This window comes from Castor canadensis, chromosome 14 (genome assembly GCF_047511655.1).
Source record: "Castor canadensis chromosome 14, mCasCan1.hap1v2, whole genome shotgun sequence".
NCBI lineage: Eukaryota > Metazoa > Chordata > Mammalia > Rodentia > Castoridae > Castor > Castor canadensis.
In genome coordinates, this window is record NC_133399.1 from 47968408 (window position 1) to 47988015 (window position 19608).

Genomic DNA, 19608 nt, shown 5'->3' on the forward strand with positions numbered 1-19608 from the left:
TCACTGTACTTCTTTAATCTAAAGATTTATAGAAATTTGACAGGAGGTGTTGCTAAAAGGGTAGAGCAACTGCTTTGCAAGTGAAAAGCATTGAGTTTCAACGCCAGTATTACCAGTCCCAACAGTTCCACCAAAACCAAAAAAGTTTATGAAGATCTCTACTGAGGAATGGTATCACCTGATCCTAGGATGCTCAGGTCACCCGTGTGCTCAGGCCACGTGTGCCCCGTATATCGAGGACCCAAATAAAAGAGAAGTCTTCCACACGAGACAGTGGCACCTACCTCCAGCTTCTCCATGCTTGGCTGGCTGTGCTACCATAGCAAGAGGCCAGGCAGGAGCTGCCTCGGGAATGTGTATGTTGCAGTGGCTGGGATCCCACTGTGACATCACAACCAAGTCTGTCCTGATTGGTCAGACCACGTAAGCACTGCCTCTATGGCCCCTCTCCCTTCAGTCTCTAGCCATTTGTGTGGCAGTTTCCTGGCAAGAACTTGTGATCTGGGAATTGCTTTTCTCCTCCACGTTCCCTCCTCAGATCATTCAAGGTTCAACTGGCATGACATTTCTGACTTCTTCCAAACTACTCCCAATCTGGACCCCACACTTTGGAGGACAGGAAGGCTTTCACCTGGTGAGTACACAAACACCTCAAGCCCTTTGAAGGTAAATAAGCCAGGAAAACTCCCTGAACCTTGGATGAGGCAACTTCCTTCTCAGAACTACATCTCCCATCATCTGGGAGGGTATTCCCTTAACTGACCCAAAATATCACAGAGTGAGGGCCTGGGGCTGCCTTCCAGCCTACAGTGTTCCTAACTTGAACAAAACACGCAAAAGCACACACTGGCTGCCAAGAGCCTCAAGGTGACCACAAGAATTCACTTCCTAACGACACAGAAATTACTTCACTTTGATCTGAGAAGTACACAGGCACACACACGCTATAGCCAAGGAATGCTTAGGGTTCTCTAGTGACTGAAATGCTTACCACCTCTCGGAAGAATGGCAGATTTCAGGAACACCACAACCTATGGAAGAAACATGAAACTCTCAGGAAGGACATTCAAATCTGCAATGGTTCTCTGAGGGACATCACAGTTCACCTTTCATTCATGGAACCCAAGACATAAAGTCAGTGCCACACAAGGCTGTTCCTCAAGTGACTTGGGGAAGGAACCTATATTCTACCAACCAGTGGTAGGAAACTAAACAACAAACATCCCACACACACTCACACACAGAGAATGAGTGACATACTAATATTTATCTTGTATGTGAATTTCTTACATTCTATGGAGTTAATTACAACTTTGTGCAAGACCAGAAGTCATAGAACATCACCCAGCCTTGTTCGTTCCATCTATTTCCTCAACGTTAATCATAGATTTTGATTCAAAGACACTTCTGCATGCCTAAGCAGCGGATACACTCAAAGAGTGTGAAACAATTGGTAATATGAGAATTTATGACAAATAGCAAAGAAATTAATACATGAACAAATGAGAAATATTAAGCACACAGACAAAGACAGACACATACACACAAGAAAGGCACACAGAAAGGTAGACACAGACACCCAGGAGCCTGGCCTCTATTCAACGCAAGACGAATGTTATCTGCAAAGGCTGAAATCCTGGCGTTACCCTACTGAGGCGACACTTTAAGCACTTTAGGAAGGATCAAACTTAGAAAAACCCAAGAAGTGACATCAGTTCCAACATTGTCCTTGGAAGGAAGACATACTACCACCATTATGCCAAGGAACAACTAAAGGCTAACCGAGAGTCAGTGTCCGAAGCCATCACTTGAACTCAAATCACTTCTAGCAGGGTAACGAGGCACATACATATATGCATCACGATAGCCTCTCATACCCTGCACATATTCAACGATCCCTGAATCTTTCCTCCTCAGTGAATTGATTACAGTTTACCTAGGGAGTAACAACACAGAGAAAAACCCAAAATTACTGCCTTCCGAAAGAGCATTCCTGACTGGCATTATTAGGAACACAGCATCCACGGACAATGATCCAGGAACTATTTTCAACCACACATGCGGCCCCACACACAAACACACCCACACAATGAATGTGACCCATGAATATTAACCACTTTGTGGAAGTCAATTTCTGGGCTTAAATGAAAAAAAGTACCTTTCAGCAGAACCCATACTTATGAACACCTGGAAACACCGGTGAATGAGCTGAATTCCTTCCAACCTTCACTGCCTGTGCTTTGATGTACTCTGCAGACCAGAGAAGAATTTATATCAGATCAACAGGTGTCTGTGCTGTGCCTCCATGGAACCTTTTCCTCCCTTGCCAGTCCACTAGAACCACACCTTGAGATGACGTGGTGAGGAATAGAAGCAGAAACCAAGGCTCCAGAATGGGGAAATCTTTGCCAGGTATACATCTGACTGAAATTAATACCGAGAATATACTCAAAAACTAAATTCCCGTAAAAATCAGTGACCCAATGAAGAAATACACAAATGAACATAACAGAGCTTGTTCCAAGGCAGAAGTCCAAAGGACCTACAACTACGTAAAGAAATGCTCACCATCGCTCGTCAGAAAGAAAACAAAAATGAAAACCATACCAAGATTCCAAACCACTCCCATTGTAATGGCTATCAAGAATACAAACAACTAATGTTTTCAAGGATGTCTAAAAAAAAGGAACCCTCATATGCAGTTAGTGGGAATGCAAATTAGTACAACAACTGTGGAAAACAATATGGAGGCTTCTCGAACCTCAAAGTAGAATTGCTGTGTGATCCAGCATTATCATTCATAGGGATATACCTGAATGAATGAAAGCCAGGTAACAAGACAGACACCTGCACATCCATGTTTACTGCAGCATTACTCACAACAGCTAACATATGTAAACAGCCAAGATGCCTCTCAACTGATACATGGATCCAAAACTGTGGCATTTACACACAATGGAATTTTATTCAGCCTTAAATAAGCATGAAGTTTTGTTGTTTGCAGGTAAATGGATGGAACTAGAGAACATCACCTTAAGTTAAATTAGTCAGGTTGGGGAAACCAAAGGCCACATGTTTTTTCTCACACATGCACTAGAGACCTGACACACATACAAGCAGTAGTATGAACAACAGGTCTAAGGGGAGCTCATTTATGAGAGAGAGAGGGTAAAAGGAGGAGGTTAACCAGGTCAATATGGTTGTTGTGCTTTCTGTAGAGGAATGCAGACTTTTAAAAACTTTTGAAACTACCATAAGAAGGAGAATAAAGTAGAAAAGCAAAAAATAGAGGGAATGACCCAATTTGTGTTATAACGTGTACATATATATATATGCATAGAGCTATATATGTATGAGCAAATGTCACAATGAAACATCCCGTATAGCTATCTTAATTAAACAAAAATGTGCGGGTCACCAGTGGCTCACACCCGCAGTCCCTGTGACTCAGAAGGGAGAGATAAGGAAGATCTTGGTTCAAACACAGCTTGGGCAAATAGTTTGCAAGACCCTGTCTCAAAAACACCTATCACAAAAAAACGGCTGGTGAACTGCCTCAAGGTAGAGTCCCTGAGTTCAAGCCCCAGTTCTGCCCCCCACACTAAAACAAAATAAACACAAAAAGGGATTTTTGGTAACAGAAATGGAAAATAGGTCCTGTATAGGGAGTTGTTACTTGTGGGAGGGGTGAGGATATAAGGAAAGGGTGTAGGATATGGTATAAATATTATATACTCAGGTATGAAAATGGAAAAACGAGACGTGATGAAACTATTCCAGGAATACGGTGAGAGAGAATAAAGGAGAATGTGGAGGGATGAATTCAACTATGGCATATTATAAGAACTTTGGCAAAAGTCACAATGTACCCCCACTACAGTAAGTTTGTTAGAACTCAGGAATGGAAAAAAGTGTTTTTAATCATTGTGTTCATTTCACTGACCTTCACAGACAGAAGTTACACAACCAAACTTAATCGGCCAGGTTTCCCACAAACTAACACCCAAATGACTGACTATGCATGTTAGTTCTCATGACCTCATACCTCCTCACAAACATTATAGCACTGACATCACACTCACATCACCCAACAGCAGATGTGAGGAACAGAGCCCTGTGCTCCAAACACCTCTGAAAATAGCTGCACCAGCACAGGTAATCATTCAAACTCTCTGCATACATTTCCCTATGAAATAAGAAGGTTGGTCTAAATGACATGTAAGGTCAGTTTGGCTGCTCCTATTCTACTAACATTTTGGGTCACTTTTGCTCAACTGGGCACTTCCCAAATGCCTGACCCACAGAAAATGAGTGAATTATGTTTTCTTGTTTACTATGCTAAAAGTTGGAGGAATTTGTTACACACATATAGGTAACTAACACATGGAAGATGACAGGCCCATCTGCTAACTACTGGTGGCATCCAAGAGGCCTCCATAAACTCAGGGGCTTACACTGAAAGCCCAGGGGCATCTTGACATCTGCCCTGCAATAAAGCATCTATGGCCTCTGCAAAAATCCTACCAGTGCATTTGCTGAGGTGCTGACAAAAAATGCTTCAATGATACATACATGCTAAGGGACCCAGGGCTCATGAACTCGTCCTCAACTCAGTCACTGCTAGAAGCGGGGGTATGGGAGTTGTTTACCTCACAGAGAAAGATCTCTGATCAAACATGCTCCTTAACTCACCTGAGTTTGTGGAATCTGAAATTCCAGTGGAACAGAAACCATGTGGTAATTTCCTGATAATCTGTGTCACTGCATAACTTTCTTTTTATCTGTAAATTAGAAAAACAAGAATTTTCAATGGAATTTGATTCAGCCACAATAAAGAATGAGATTTTATCCTTTGCAGAGAAATGGATGGAAATGGACATTATCTTAAGTGAAATTAGCCAGGTTCTGAAACCAAACACTGCATGTTTTCTCTCAGATGTAGAATATAGACCCAATAAATATACAAAGAGTGCTATGAAAAACAACTCAATCTGACGGGGAGTCCCTAATGGGAGGGAGAACATTTAAAAGAACGAAGTTAAGAATGTGAATAAGGTCGGTTGATGTATTTTCTATACATCAAAAATGGAAGGGGAATAAAGTAAAAAGGACAACAGGAAGGGATGAAACAATTAGGATCATAAGACGTATGTACATGGAAATGTCACAGTGAAACTCCCTATAGACCTATCTTAAACAAAAAATTATCATTTTTTTTCAAAAGAAGAAAACAGACCCAGTCCCACCAAACACAAACATATAAACTAATAAAAAACACAACACAAGAAAGTAAACCTGGACTTGTCTCGCGGTTAGTTACATTGGGAGCAGGGAGGATTATTAGTAAATGGTTGTGAGGGTGAATAGGATGGAAATATTGTGTACTCATGTATGAAAATGGAAACATGAGACCTGTGAAACTATTCCAGGAATAGGGAGGGAGATAATAAAGGAAAATGATGGAAGGGATGATTTTAACTATGACATAGTGTAAAAAACTTTTGTAAATGTAACAACATATACCCAGTACAACAGTACTCAATAAACAATATTTAAAAAAAGAAAAACCATACCACTCCAGCACACCTTCTGTGCGTTGAGTATTTTCAACAGAGGCTTGTGGAAAATACTTGCAAGAGCTGGCTTTGAACTGCGATCCTCCTGTTTCTACCTGCTGAGGTGAGAGAAATGCAGGTATACGTCACGGGCAAACAGCCCAAATTTCAGGTACATTACTATGGGTTTTTTATCACATACCGATCCATTCCTAAACAATATAGTGATTGGTGTTGGATGGTTTGGCTCTGTTTATTCTTTTCGGGGTTCACTGTACTTCTTTAATCTAAAGATTTATAGAAATTTGACAGGAGGTGTTGCTAAAAGGGTAGAGCAACTGCTTTGCAAGTGAAAAGCATTGAGTTTCAACGCCAGTATTACCAGTCCCAACAGTTCCACCAAAACCAAAAAAGTTTATGAAGATCTCTACTGAGGAATGGTATCACCCGATCCTAGGATGCTCAGGTCACCCGTGTGCTCAGGCCACGTGTGCCCCGTATATCGAGGACCCAAATAAAAGAGAAGTCTTCCACACGAGACAGTGGCACCTACCTCCAGCTTCTCCATGCTTGGCTGGCTGTGCTACCACAGCAAGAGGCCAGGCAGGAGCTGCCTCGGGAATGTGTATGTTGCAGTGGCTGGGATCCCACTGTGACATCACAACCAAGTCTGTCCTGATTGGTCAGACCACGTAAGCACTGCCTCTATGGCCCCTCTCCCTTCAGTCTCTAGCCATTTGTGTGGCAGTTTCCTGGCAAGAACTTGTGATCTGGGAATTGCTTTTCTCCTCCACGTTCCCTCCTCAGATCATTCAAGGTTCAACTGGCATGACATTTCTGACTTCTTCCAAACTACTCCCAATCTGGACCCCACACTTTGGAGGACAGGAAGGCTTTCACCTGGTGAGTACACAAACACCTCAAGCCCTTTGAAGGTAAATAAGCCAGGAAAACTCCCTGAACCTTGGATGAGGCAACTTCCTTCTCAGAACTACATCTCCCATCATCTGGGAGGGTATTCCCTTAACTGACCCAAAATGTCACAGAGTGAGGACCTGGGGCTGTCTTCCAGCCTACAGTGTTCCTAACTTGAACAAAACACGCAAAAGCACACACTGGCTGCCAAGAGCCTCAAGGTGACCACAAGAATTCACTTCCTAACGACACAGAAATTACTTCACTTTGATCTGAGAAGTACACAGGCACACACACGCTATAGCCAAGGAATGCTTAGGGTTCTCTAGTGACTGAAATGCTTACCACCTCTCGGAAGAATGGCAGATTTCAGGAACACCACAACCTATGGAAGAAACATGAAACTCCCAGGAAGGACATTCAAATCTGCAATGGTTCTCTGAGGGACATCACAGTTCACCTTTCATTCATGGAACCCAAGACATAAAGTCAGTGCCACACAAGGCTGTTCCTCAAGTGACTTGGGGAAGGAACCTATATTCTACCAACCAGTGGTAGGAAACTAAACAACAAACATCCCACACACACTCACACACAGAGAATGAGTGACATACTAATATTTATCTTGTATGTGAATTTCTTACATTCTATGGAGTTAATTACAACTTTGTGCAAGACCAGAAGTCATAGAACATCACCCAGCCTTGTTCGTTCCATCTATTTCCTCAACGTTAATCATAGATTTTGATTCAAAGACACTTCTGCATGCCTAAGCAGCGGATACACTCAAAGAGTGTGAAACAATTGGTAATATGAGAATTTATGACAAATAGCAAAGAAATTAATACATGAACAAATGAGAAATATTAAGCACACAGACAAAGACAGACACATACACACAAGAAAGGCACACAGAAAGGTAGACACAGACACCCAGGAGCCTGGCCTCTATTCAACGCAAGACGAATGTTATCTGCAAAGGCTGAAATCCTGGCGTTACCCTACTGAGGCGACACTTTAAGCACTTTAGGAAGGATCAAACTTAGAAAAACCCAAGAAGTGACATCAGTTCCAACATTGTCCTTGGAAGGAAGACATACTACCACCATTATGCCAAGGAACAACTAAAGGCTAACCGAGAGTCAGTGTCCGAAGCCATCACTTGAACTCAAATCACTTCTAGCAGGGTAACGAGGCACATACATATATGCATCACGATAGCCTCTCATACCCTGCACATATTCAACGATCCCTGAATCTTTCCTCCTCAGTGAATTGATTACAGTTTACCTAGGGAGTAACAACACAGAGAAAAACCCAAAATTACTGCCTTCCGAAAGAGCATTCCTGACTGGCATTATTAGGAACACAGCATCCACGGACAATGATCCAGGAACTATTTTCAACCACACATGCGGCCCCACACACAAACACACCCACACAATGAATGTGACCCATGAATATTAACCACTTTGTGGAAGTCAATTTCTGGGCTTAAATGAAAAACAGTACCTTTCAGCAGAACCCATACTTATGAACACCTGGAAACACCGGTGAATGAGCTGAATTCCTTCCAACCTTCACTGCCTGTGCTTTGATGTACTCTGCAGACCAGAGAAGAATTTATATCAGATCAACAGGTGTCTGTGCTGTGCCTCCATGGAACCTTTTCCTCCCTTGCCAGTCCACTAGAACCACACCTTGAGATGACGTGGTGAGGAATAGAAGCAGAAACCAAGGCTCCAGAATGGGGAAATCTTTGCCAGGTATACATCTGACTGAAATTAATACCGAGAATATACTCAAAGACTAAATTCCCGTAAAAATCAGTGACCCAATGAAGAAATACACAAATGAACTTAACAGAGCTTGTTCCAAGGCAGAAGTCCAAAGGACCTACAACTACATAAAGAAATGGTCACCATCGCTCGTCAGAAAGAAAACAAAAATGAAAACCATACCAAGATTCCAAACCACTCCCATTGTAATGGCAATCAAGAATAGAAACACTTAATGTTTTCAAGGATGTCTAAAAAAATGGAACCCTCATATGCAGTTAGTGGGAATGCAAATTAGTACAACAACTGTGGAAAACAATATGGAGGCTTCTCGAAACTCAAAGTAGAATTGCTGTGTGATCCAGCATTATCATTCATAGGGATATACCTGAATGAATGAAAGCCAGGTAACAAGACAGACACCTGCACATCCATGTTTACTGCAGCATTACTCACAACAGCTAACATATGTAAACAGCCAAGATGCCTCACAACTGATACATGGATCCAAAACTGTGGCATTTACACACAATGGAATTTTATTCAGCCTTAAATAAGCATGAAATTTTGTTGTTTGCAGGTAAATGGATGGAACTAGAGAACATCACCTTAAGTTAAATTAGTCAGGTTGGGGAAACCAAAGGCCACATGTTTTTTCTCACACATGCACTAGAGACCTGACACACATACAAGCAGTAGTATGAACAACAGGTCTAAGGGGAGCTCATTTATGAGAGAGAGAGGGTAAAAGGAGGAGGTTAACCAGGTCAATATGGTTGTTGTGCTTTCTGTAGAGGAATGCAGACTTTTAAAAACTTTTGAAACTACCATAAGAAGGAGAATAAAGTAGAAAAGCAAAAAATAGAGGGAATGACCCAATTTGTGTTATAACGTGTACATATATATATATGCATAACGCTATATATGTATGAGCAAATGTCACAATAAAACATCCCGTAAAGCTATCTTAATTAAACAAACAAAAACGTGCGGGTCACCAGTGGCTCACACCCGCAGTCCCTGTGACTCAGAAGGGAGAGATAAGGAAGATCTTGGTTCAAACACAGCTTGGGCAAATAGTTTGCAAGACCCTGTCTCAAAAACACCTATCACAAAAAAGGGGCTGGTGAACTGCCTCAAGATAGAGTCCCTGAGTTCAAGCCCCAGTTCTGCCCCCCACACTAAAACAAAATAAACACAAAAAGGGATTTTTGGTAACAGAAATGGAAAATAGGTCCTGTATAGGGAGTTGTTACTTGTCGGAGGGGTGAGGATATAAGGAAAGGGTGTAGGATATGGTATAAATATTATATACTCATGTATGAAAATGGAAAAACGAGACGTGATGAAACTATTCCAGGAATACGGTGAGAGAGAATAAAGGAGAATGTGGAGGGATGAATTCAACTATGGCATATTATAAGAACTTTGGCAAAAGTCACAATGTACCCCCACTACAGTAAGTTTGTTAAAACTCAGGAATGGAAAAAAGTGTTTTTAATCATTGTGTTCATTTCACTGACCTTCACAGACAGAAGTTACACAACCAAACTTGATCGGCCAGGTTTCCCACAAACTAACACCCAAATGACTGACTATGCATGTTAGTTCTCATGATCTCATACCTCCTCACAAACATTATAGCACTGACATCACACTCACATCACCCAACAGCAGATGTGAGGAACAGAGCCCTGTGCTCCAAACACCTCTGAAAATAGCTGCACCAGCACAGGTAATCATTCAAACTCTCTGCATACATTTCCCTATCAAATAAGAAGGTTGGTCTAAATGACATATACGGTCAGTTTGGCTTCTCCTATTCTACTAACATTTTGGGTCACTTTTGCTCAACTGGCCACTTCCCAAATGCCTGACCCACAGAAAATGAGTGAATTATGTTTTCTTGTTTACTATGCTAAAAGTTGGAGGAATTTGTTACACACATATAGGTAACTAACACATGGAAGATGACAGGCCCATCTGCTAACTACTGGTGGCATCCAAGAGGCCTCCATAAACTCAGGGGCTTACACTGAAAGCCCAGGGGCATCTTGACATCTGCCCTGCAATAAAGCATCTATGGCCTCTGCAAAAATCCTACCAGTGCATTTGCTGGGTTGCTGACAAAAAATGCTTCAATGATACATACATGCTAAGGGACCCAGGGCTCATGAACTCGTCCTCAACTCAGTCACTGCTAGAAGCGGGGGTATGGGAGTTGTTTACCTCACAGAGAAAGATCTCTGATCAAACATGCTCCTTAACTCACCTGAGTTTGTGGAATCTGAAATTCCAGTGGAACAGAAACCATGTGGTAATTTCCTCATAATCTGTGTCACTGCATAACTTTCTTTTTATCTGTAAATTAGAAAAACAAGAATTTTCAATGGAATTTGATTCAGCCACAATAAAGAATGAGATTTTATCCTTTGCAGAGAAATGGATGGAAATGGACATTATCTTAAGTGAAATTAGCCAGGTTCTGAAACCAAACACTGCATGTTTTCTCTCAGATGTAGAATATAGGCCCAATAAATATACAAAGATTGCTATGAAAAACAACTCCATCTGACGGGGAGTCCCTAATGGGAGGGAGAACATTTAAAAGAACGAAGTTAAGAATGTGAATACGGTTGATGTATTTTCTATACATCAGAAATGGAAGGGGAATAAAGTAAAAAGGACAACAGGAAGGGATGAAACAATTAGGATCATAAGACGTATGTACATGGAAATGTCACAGTGAAACTCCCTATAGTCCTATCTTAAACAAAAAAATATCATTTTTTTTCAAAAGAAGAAAACAGACCCAGTCCCACCAAACACAAACATATAAACTAATAAAAAACACAACACAAGAAAGTAAACCTGGTCTTGTCTCGGGGTTAGTTACATTGGGAGCACGGAGGATTATTAGTAAATGGTTGTGAGGGTGAATAGGATGGAAATATTGTGTACTCATGTATGAAAATGCAAACATGAGACCTGTGAAACTATTCCAGGAATAGGGAGAGAGATAATAAAGGAAAATGATGGAAGGGACGATTTTAACTATGACATAGTGTAAAAAACTTTTGTAAATGTAACAACATATACCCAGTACAACAGTACTCAATAGACAATATTTCAAAAAAGAAAAACCATACCACTCCAGCACACCTTCTGTGCGTTGAGTATTTTCAACAGAGGCTTGTGATAAATATTTGCAAGAGCTGGCTTTGAACTGCGATCCTCCTGTTTCTACCTGCTGAGGTGAGAGAAATGCAGGTATACGTCACGGGCAAACAGCCCAAATTTCAGGTACATTACTATGGGTTTTTTATCACATACCGATCCATTCCTAAACAATATAGTGATTGGTGTTGGATGGTTTGGCTCTGTTTATTCTTTTCGGGGTTCACTGTACTTCTTTAATCTAAAGATTTATAGAAATTTGACAGGAGGTGTTGCTAAAAGGGTAGAGCAACTGCTTTGCAAGTGAAAAGCCCTGAGTTTCAATGCCAGTATTACCAGTCCCAACATCCCACCAAAACCAAAAAAGTCTATTTAGAGCTCTAGTCTTCAGGAAATTTAGAAAAAGAATTTAAGCATTGAGTATATTTTTAACAAAATTAGCGAACACCACTAATTTTCTTCCAAATAATCAAATATGGAGCCCACACTTTCATGCTTCACCATATAATTTTAGAGCTCTTAAAATGGTTAAGAACACTCCTCATTGTTACAGTGCTGAGAAGTCATGAAAAAAATTCTTAAGAACAGAGGCTGGGCAGAGTGATTCATGTTTGTAGCAATACCAGCTACTTGGTAGGCAGATGATCACAGTTCTAATCCAGGGAAAGCAAAAAGTTAATGAGACCTGGGCTAGTGATATGGCTCAAATGGTATACTCCCTGCCTAGCAATTACAATGCCCTGAGATCAAACCCCAATACTACAAAATAAAATCCCACAGTTAGCAAGACCCCATCTCAAACAGTAAGCTGAGCATGTTATTGTGTGCCTGTTTTCTTATTGGTGTCCCAAGTCCCACCACCCCCAAAATAATCCAATCTGTGTGATGTGGCATAGGGAGGAGGATCAAGGTCTGAGGGCCCACCCTGGGTAAAAACTCAAGAGACCATAGCTGAAAAATAACTAAAAGAAAAATGGGATAGGGGTATGGCTCAAGTGGTAGAGCAGCTACCATGCAAGTAAGAGACCCTGACTTCAAACACCATGATTATCAGAAATTTTTAAAAAGAACAGAATCTGAGAATGCCTTACTTGCCTAGCATAGTCAAGGAACTGGGTTCAATCACCAGCACTGGAAAAAAAACAAAAATTAAATGAAAAACTGTTCTTACATTGTTAATACATGCAGGTACACTTAATTTTTAATTTCAAACTCATTATTTTATAACCCAACTCATTAGGAAACAAAACTGAGGATACTCAAAACAATGATCATGTGCACTAAAGGAAATTCCTAAACAATTCTAACAATGTTTGGAGAAATGAAAACATAACCGCCTCAAAGGATACTTTCCTCAAATACTACTATTTGATTGACTGGCTTCTAATGTATTCATTAATAATCCAGAGGAACTGTAACAGCACAATTATGTCAATTGAAAGAGATGACTTCAAATTATTGACTTTCCAACAGCACCTGACCCAGTGACTCAGGCAGACACAATATGAATTTGTTGATTAAGTAAACATGTGATGACATCAAATGCAGATCAAGCTTTTTGTCTGTCAATTTGCTCAGTATGTCAAAAAGCTGTCAAAAAATAGAATTATAAATACCATTTTGAACAATGCTGTATCACTTGGCCTCAGGAACAGTCACTTTTACCTGCCAATCTTTTTTTTATATTTTGTAACAAAGCATAACCCAGGTGAATATAATCTTCAATGCCAGGGCTCTCAGGCATTTTTATGCTGTGAAGCTCATCAGCTGTTCTGCTTTTTGTGATATCATCTAAGTATTTTTAAAGGGCAGGCTTTTTTGTGTGAAAAAAAGAAAAGAAAGTCTGAAAACCAGTGATACAAAAAACTGTATAATCACAGTTTATTCACATCTAGATTCCACTTGCGTACTTGCATCAGACTGCATTCTTTTACTGCTCAAAATGCTTCTCTTCCAGTACCACTCCTCTTGCCAAATTATATCACTAATCATTCTCACAACTATTTTGATTGATGGCTTTAAAATACTACTTCTTGGGTCAGAGATGTAGCTCAGTTGTAGAACACTTGCCCAGTATGTGCAAAGGTCCTGGGTTTAATCCTCAGCACAGAGGGGAAAAATGTATGTGAGTGTGTATATATATTCTTTATTATAAGTTTTATTCTTTTCCAAGTTTGCTAAAATAAGTACATACTACTCATAGAGTAGAAAATTATTTCATCTTTTGAAATATCTTTGTCTGAAATCTCCTTTCTAGCTACAGGAGTTTTTTTAAGACCCTGAAATTTTACATCTGGCTAGCCTCACTCTATTTCTTTTTGCAGTGGTAATGAAATTTGAACTCAGGGCCTCAGGCATGGTAGTCAGGCACTCTAACTGCTTGAGCCACTCCACCAGTCTATACTCTCCGTACATTCAGCACCCATCTCTTCCTTTCAAGTAATTAAGGTCTCTAAATTCCATCACTCCATCTCTATAAATAATTCAAAATATCCCTGCAGTGAGCTGCCTCTCCCTCTCCTAAGAGTTATTTCAGTAGAAAAATCAGAAACCTCTTCCAAAAATGATTTCTGCTCAAATATTGTAATTCTTGTCCAACCAAAGTTCCTAATATCTAGTTATCCAGTTGCAAGGTTAAATTAGCTACCTCTTATCTGTCAGAGCACCATAGACATTTGGCAATAAAACTTATTCTTTAAGACCAGATATCTTCCTTCTGGAAAAAGCTTCAGTGGCTGAACATTTATTGACTATATGTAATGATAGTGCACTACAGTGAGACAGCTTTCATGTGAGTGAGCAACAAATTGTAAGACTTATTAATTAAAATCTGGGTTTAATGGCACATACCTATAATGTCAGCAATCGAGCATCTGAGGTAGGAGGCCAGCCTGGGCTACACAGCAAGCTCATGTCTCAAAAAATCAAAATTAAGCTGGTGGCAGGGTTCAAGTGGTAGAGCACTTGCCTAGCATGCATGAAGCCCTAGATTCAATTCCCAATACTTAAAAGAATAAATAAAGTTGTGTTAAAACACAAAAATCCCATACCACTTACTTGACTAGAAAGGTTCTTAAAGACACTGTGCTGTTAATATTTACCTTAGGCAACTTTAAGAGTGTTGAAGCTGGAATGTGGCTTCAGAGTTAGAGAGCCTCCCTAGCAGACACAAAGTCTGAATTCGCACCCTCGTGCCACAAAAAAAGTATTGAGCAAATGTGGTGTGCAAAAGATGCCTTCATTTACAAGTACACCGTGACAGTGAACTTGCAGAATCCTAAATCAACGTTTGACAACCAAGTTCCTGTGCATAATACAGTGAGCTTCAAAACTTCTTCTGGACTGAAACAATGCTCACCCTTTCTGTCCTCTCAGAGCTTGGTAGTCCTTGTCTTCCTGAAGGAATTTCTCGCACTGAAAGCAGTCAGCATACTTAGAAATGACAGTTCTTGTTTTAAATGTCCACGCTGACTTCTCAAGTCTTCAGAAGAATCCATCCCACCACAGAATATGATCTGCAGATTTTCTGAAATGATTCTGTAAAAAAGCAAATATTAGAAACAGTTATTCCAACTACTAACAATTATTTCAGATAATACACAATTTTGCTAAAAACATTCTCATTTTGTTCCTCATAATCTCTCCACATTCAACCTCAGAATTTTCTGAATACCAATGTGACCTATACCATCATTTCTATACCATCATTACCCCCAAATCATAGTACTGAATTTGTAGCCCTGGGAAACACAGTGACAAACCTGGTCTCAAAACAGCATCTACAAGCACCCACAGTAGCCCTGGTCGCAGAGCTGCTCTCCAGGACAGCAGTGCAGCAGGAGCCTTGTCAGGGCTCATTGAGCCTCAGACCAGTTCTGGGGGAAGAGGCAGTGGCTTCAGGGCAGGAGGAGAAGGTGTGACTTGCTTTCCCCTGTCACCAGCAAAGAGCACCAAGGGCGGGGCAACACCTTCCAACTGTTCCTGCCCCACAGCACAGAGTTCATAAGCTTCAAGTTGGAGCTCTGAGCCTTCTTCTGCACCAAGACCACCAGCTCTCTACGCAGTGCTGCTCCAAGGTTATCCATGGCTGTGCTTCCTCTGGGGTCTGGGGCCGGACCCCAGCGACGCCCACCCCGTGTCCGAGGTACTGCACGCCTGATCCCCCCACCGCCCAACGCACTGCCTGCTGACCCATGCCGCCTGCAACCCAATGCAGGGCACGCTGACCCCAGAACCCCGACACACCACATGCCTGTCCCCCGCTGCCCACAACTCGATGCACTGCACGCTGACCCCCAAAACCCGACACACCGACGCCTGACCGACGCCGCCCACAGCCGGATGGATGCACCACCCACAGCCCTAAGCACCACACGCCTGACCCCCTCCGCCCGCATCCTGGCGCACCTCCCGCCTGACCCACGCTGCCTGCAGCCGGACCACCTCCCGCCTGACCTCCGAGGCAGGACGCACCAGCACGCCTGACACCCGCCGCCTGATGCACCTCTCGCCTGACCCCGCTGCCCACAACCTGACCCACCGCACGCCTGACCTCCGCCGCCCCCATCCCGGTGCGCCTCCCGCCTTACCCAGGCCACAGGCATCCCCACGCACCTCAAGCCTGACCCCCGCCGCCCTCATTCGGAAACACCTCCTGACTGACCCCTGCCACGCGCAGCCCAACGCACTGCCTGACCCAGATGCCCGCAGCCCTGTGCACTTCCCACCTGACCTCCGCCGCACGCCGCACCGCACGCCTGACCCCGCCAACCATAACCCGACGCACTGCACGCCTGACCCCCGCCGCTAGCATCCTGACCCACCTCCCGCCTGACCCACGCCGCCTGCAGCCCAACCACCTACCGCCTGACCCCCGCTGCCCGATGCACCGCTCGCCTGACCCCGTCGCCCACAACCCTACGCATCGCACGCCTGATCCCTGCCGCCTGCAGCCTTATGCACCTCCAGCCTGCACTCGCCACCAGCATCCCCACACGCACCTCCGCCTGACCCGCGCCGCCTAAAGCACTGCACGCCTGACCCCGCCGCGCACATCCTGAAGCACCTCCCGCCTGACCCCTGCCGAGCACATCCTGAAGTACCTCCTGCCTGACCCACTCCGCCTGCAGCCCGACCACCTCCCGCCTGACCCCGCCGCCCACAACCCAACACACTGCATGCCTGATCCCCGCCGCCCGCAGAACCTCCCGCCTGACCCACCCTGCCTGCAGTCCGACCACCTCCCGCCTGACCCCCGCCACCTGAAGCACTGCATGCCTGACCCCCGCCCGATGCACCGCTCGCCTGACCCCGCTGCTCACAACCCGACGCACCGCAAGCCTGACCCCCGCACCCCGGTACCTCCAGCCTGACCCACACCGCCACCATCCCGACGCACATCCCACCTAACCCCCGCCTCTCTCAGCCCAACATACCTCCCGCCTGACCCCCGCCGCGCTCATCCCGAAGCACCTCCCACCTGACCCCCCGCCGTGCTCATCCTGAAGCACCTCCCACCTGACCCCCACCGCCTGCAGCCAGACACACCTCCTGCCCAACCCCAGCGGCCTGCAGCCCGACGCACCTCCCACCTGACCACACCGCCAGCTGACCCCGGCAACCCGACGCACCGCATGCCTAACCCCCGCTGTCCGCAGCCCAACGCACCCCCCGCCTGACTCCCGCCGTCCGCAGCCTGCCGCACTTCCCGCCTGACCCCGCTGCCGCAGCCAGACCCACTGCCTGACCACCCCCCCCATGCCGGCAGCCCGACGCACCTCCCACCTGACCACGCTGCCAACTGACCCCGGCAACCCGACGCACTGCACGCCTGACCTTCGCCGTCCACTGCCAGACGCATCGCACGCCTGACCTCTGCCGTCAGCAGCCCAACGCACCTCCCGTCTGACCCCCGCCGCCCGCTGACCCCGGCAACCCGACGCACCGCACGCCTGACCCCCGCCGTCTGCAGCCAAACACCTCCCGCCTGACCCCCGCTGCCCGCAGCCAGACCCACTGCCTGACCGTCCCTCCCCATGGGGGAGCCCGACGCACCTCCTGCCTGACCCCGCAACCTGACTCAATGTCCTGCCTGACCCCACCACCTCCCCTATTTCCCCCCACCCCTACTTCCCGACCCGTCCCCACCGCCCGGGCCAACAGGACGCTCCTCAGATAGGAAGAGGGACCTACCATTGCCAAGCCCTACTCCGGAGTGCCATCACCCCACGCTGATCACCTTGCCCACTTTCTGAGACTGCCTGGGCTTGTGGGGCGAGCGCTGCCTGGCTGTGGGGCCAATACAGTAAGCCAAGGCCTGCCAGTGGGCGTGGAGTCCGTGCTGAGGCCCTGCCCTTCTCGAGCTTCCAGCGTAGGCGCTGCTCCAGGGCGCCCCCTGCCGGCCTCCTGTCAGTAGGCACTTTGCAGTGAACAAAGTTGAGTAAACTTGTCTAATTTTCTAGTACACTTATGCCCCTGCCTGGCGCTGAGAATGCTGGCAGCAGCCTGAGACTCCAGGACTGGGGCCCTGCTCGCCCCGGCGCCTGGTACCGCGCATGCAGGAGGACAGCGTGGACCCTCAGCTGACCATGGCCACATCTCCAGGAATCCAGGCGCTCATCCCTTGAAGACTCCACCTCACTAGTCTGTCTGCAAGTCCTCCAACGACGTCATCCTTCTCCAAAGCAACTTGATTTCCTGCTTGTGCAGTAAGCCACAGTATTTCTTGCTGTCCCCTCCTGAGTAGCTGTGATTATAGGAATGAATAACCAAAGCTGGCTCTTCTACTTTTTAGGTGTCTCTGTGATAAACAAGTGTAGTTCTCCTGTTACTAAATATTTAGAAAACATGTGTGCTGCAAAAATATTATTTAATATTTTTAAATGAAATGGAAGGGTGGAATACTACAAATTCAACTAGCAAAAGAGAACTTTTTGCACAGGTAAGGTTTGACCTACATGGAATTAATCACTATTTCTTTACATTGTTATCCGTTTTATATATTCACTTCATTTATTTAAAATTATCAAGTAATGTGCTATTAGCAAATTCACACATTGCAAGTTCAGCTGAATCCCCTCTCAAGTCTGACTCTCTTTAACCCCAGACCTCATAGAAATAGAATTCAGTGCATTTGCATGTGTGTACTTTAAGATAGTAAAATGTTTATTTTCTGTTTGCACAACCTTCTATGCTCATGTAGACATTCCCCTCCTTTGTCATGACTGTTGTATGATTTTCAAAAATGGCTGTACCACAGTGCAATTGGTCCTGTCCCACTGATGACTGCTTCCAGCTTTTCATGATTGTAGATGATCCTTGAGGATGTCTCTTATAGATGCTCAAGTGTTTCCCCCCGGGTTCGTGGCAAAAAGTGAAGTTGCGTATATAAAGTTGTATATATTTAAATTTCAATAGATGCTCCTGAGTTGCTTATACTGATTTTAACTGTTAATGCTAGTGTCATTCAAAGACATAAGGGGAAGATATCCATATCAGAGGCATAAGAATAATTATGCATGAGACTTTAGAACAAGACAGTATAAGAACCATTGCAGCTTTTGTCTTGTAATTTTGTTCTTATTTTGTGGTTGGTACTCAGGGCCATGAGCTAACTAGGCAAGCATGCTCCCACTTCACTTGAGCCACACCACTGGTCCTTTTGCTTTTACATTGTTTTTGAGATAGGATCTTGCACTTATTTTCTCTCTCTCTCTCTCTCTCTCTCTCTCTCTCTCTCTCTCTCTCTCCCTCTCCCTCTCCCTCTCCCTCTCCCTCTCTCTCTCTCTCTCTCTCTCTCTCTTTCTTTCTCTCTTTCTCTCTTTCTCTCTTTCTCTCTTTCTCTCTTTCTCTCTTTCTCTCTCTCCCCCACCACATCTTTGGCCTGGACTGGCCTCAGATGGAGATGATCCCAAGTATTTGGGATTATAGGATTGATCCACCACGCCTGACTTGTTTTTAGATATAGTAGAGTCTCTCTAACTTTTGCTTGGGCTGACCTCAAAACACAAACCTTCCATCTATTCATCCACAGAAGCTGGGATTATAAGCATGTGCCACTGCACTAGAGCTTTTAGGGTTAAAATTCTCAAGTTAATTTTTCAAGGAGAAATGATTACTTTGGAAACTTTAAGAATGGGAAACATTTAGGAGTGTATAGCTCAGTGGTAGAGCCCAGCATGCAT

The 19608-nt window shown here is 44.3% G+C and overlaps 1 long non-coding RNA gene across 1 annotated transcript; it reads right to left on the reverse strand.

Annotated features, from left to right (window-relative positions):
• Positions 1–12001: 12001 nt before the first annotated feature.
• Positions 12002–17747, reverse strand: LOC141416413 (uncharacterized). Its single transcript, XR_012441141.1, has 3 exons — positions 17618–17747; positions 14784–14962; positions 12002–12556 (listed from the first exon to the last, which is right to left on the reverse strand). It is a non-coding gene; the product is annotated as an uncharacterized lncRNA (long non-coding RNA).
• Positions 17748–19608: the final 1861 nt, after the last annotated feature.